Source organism: Notolepis coatsorum (genome assembly GCF_963971535.1).
Source record: "Notolepis coatsorum genome assembly, chromosome: 3".
NCBI classification, from domain to species: domain Eukaryota; kingdom Metazoa; phylum Chordata; class Actinopteri; order Aulopiformes; family Paralepididae; genus Notolepis; species Notolepis coatsorum.
Genome location: NC_140167.1, coordinates 12511651 through 12514138, shown reverse-complemented (window position 1 = coordinate 12514138; position 2488 = coordinate 12511651).

Genomic DNA, 2488 nt, shown 5'->3' with positions numbered 1-2488 from the left:
TGAAGCGATCCATAGCAGGGGCGACCTGGAGGATCACTGCAGGCGCGCATACACCTGACGTGAGGAGGAGCGAGGGTCGGAGCGCCCTGCCTCCTGCGGCGGCCACTGCTGCACTAAGTAGCGGCTAATCCCGCAGCGATGCCACCGCGGAAATCAACAACATCACTCCTTCTTTGCGACATGTTTTCGTTCGCCCCTAATATAAAATGCAATTCTAGATTGTTGTTGTTGGTATTGAAAGCACAGTGCGACGACTGCTGCACCCAGCCGTCATCATTGTAACGGTAACTGCCTGAGCGCAATGGTCTTTATTATTCTAAGCCAATTGTGCCGATGTGCGAATCATCCTCTCGCTTTCGATTGGCGCACGGTTACATCAGTCAAGGTTGGTTCCTTCCCACCTTCACCTCTCAACGTCAAATTATGATCACACCCTTTTCATACCGTGTTGTTGTTGGCTGTGTGTAACCTGATTTAAAACACATTTACCGTACAATGCCTGCTGAGCCGATGATGATGACATTAAAACACACACACAAAGCATTTTCATTTTATTTTCAAATTGTCTCCTTTATTTTGTTATTGAATCCCAAAAACAAAATAAATAATAAAGCATAATAAAATAATCAACTGAAGGTTAATTTACATGCATAATTCCCTGAAATAAAAACAGAATCCATAGCAAGGAGTAAAAAACAATCAATCAACGTAACAAACAATCAAATAAACAATCCCACTATATTTCAGTGACATAATGAGGATAAGGTATGATGTGAGTTTGAGTGTGTGTCCACTGTCTATGTGTGTTGTGTGTGTAGATGGTGCCTGGAATTCAACCAATAGTTCCAAAAAAAGAGAGAAAAAAAAACAGTCATAGACCATAAAAACAACTAATACCAAATTCTGCACCTCTTCGGTAAGAAGAGATATGAGAGAATTGAAATGGACTAAGCTGCTCATGTTTGATTAAAGGGAAGTTACAGGGTTTTAGGACCCCGATCTATAGGACCCAGACAAAATCCATTATAATAATAACCTTTGAGTACTATAGTTTATTAGTTTCACATCCCCATTGACTTGCACTAGCATCGCTAACAAAATGCTAACAGTAAGCCGGTGGAAATTCTCTCAGAAATGAAGAGACTGGCGAGGAAACCATTTAGATTTTTGTAAAAGCGGGCATGACACGTTTAGTCATCAATAGAACAGAGCCTTCTGTTTGATGGACGTCAGTGTAAGCATAGATGTACATGTACATGTACATGTAGGCTACAATAGACCTTTTCTAATCTGACAACATAAATAGTCCCTTTGTATTTCCTGTCGCAATGTTTGTTAACCCTTTCACTGCCACACGACAGCCGGTTAACCCTTTCACTGTGACAATACAGAAGGTTAGCCCTTTACTATCACACAACCGACGGCGATGCTCCATCATTAGCATCATTAGCTCCTCCGCGGATTTAATACAGTTGCTGACAGGAGCCAAAGCTGTTCCCCTAGCAACGGAATAGCAACAGAAATACTTCTGAAAAGGTCTGTATGACTTAATTGAATTCCAGTCTGTGATCGATGCAGCGGTAGAAGACATCATATATAGGCTATACATCGGAGGACAGCTTCAACCAGTCAAGGTAGACACACAGTATAGATGCAGTACAGTGTTTTCACAGAGGAAATAATCAAGACAGTTTGATAGTTGGTGTGGATTAAAAGAAAAACATCAACAACAGATGAACAGGGGCCTCAGAATGAAGAGTAGTGTGTGAGTGAAAATTCAATCAAAAGTGAACGTCAGCCAAGACACTGTCAGTCGTTCAGCCCAGTTCAACCACGCCTGACACCAGGGGTTATGGATCAATTGACCTTCCAGTGAGTCAGTCAACTCAAAATGTAAACAGAAATTGCAGTTTACTTTGCCGTATGACAGAACATCCACCCTCATTTGCTTGTCGATAGGTTGGATAGTTGACCGTTCTCGTGCCCAAAAGGTTGTAGATATTTTAATTTGAAAGAAAACCTGCCTGTTGTATTCCATTACAAAAAAGGTGAGTGGTCGCTGTAGTAGTAAATGTACATGTAGTAAACAGTACTTACATTTTTACCACAGACCCGGTATAAATAAATTAAACTGACCATGGTACTACCATGGTAAAAGTCAATAGCTTATTGTCATGGTACCACTTTAGTACTTAAATAATACAATACCATGGTATAATCCAATTCAAAGCATGATACAGATGGAATTTCCATCCTACTATGTTTTGTGAGCAAATAATTATGGACTTTGTTTGTGGAAGGGCTCATTGAATTGGAAGTGAATTCATCCAACCCCCCTGCCTGATATAGTTCACAAGACTAGTCTTGTTTATATGTCCAGTTGTTGTGTTTATTTACACTGTCCTGCAGAAGCTAACCGCAGTAACCATGTAAACAGTGAAACTGAGAAAAATAGCTTTAAAGTTCTTCGACTATCCAGTGATTTAGT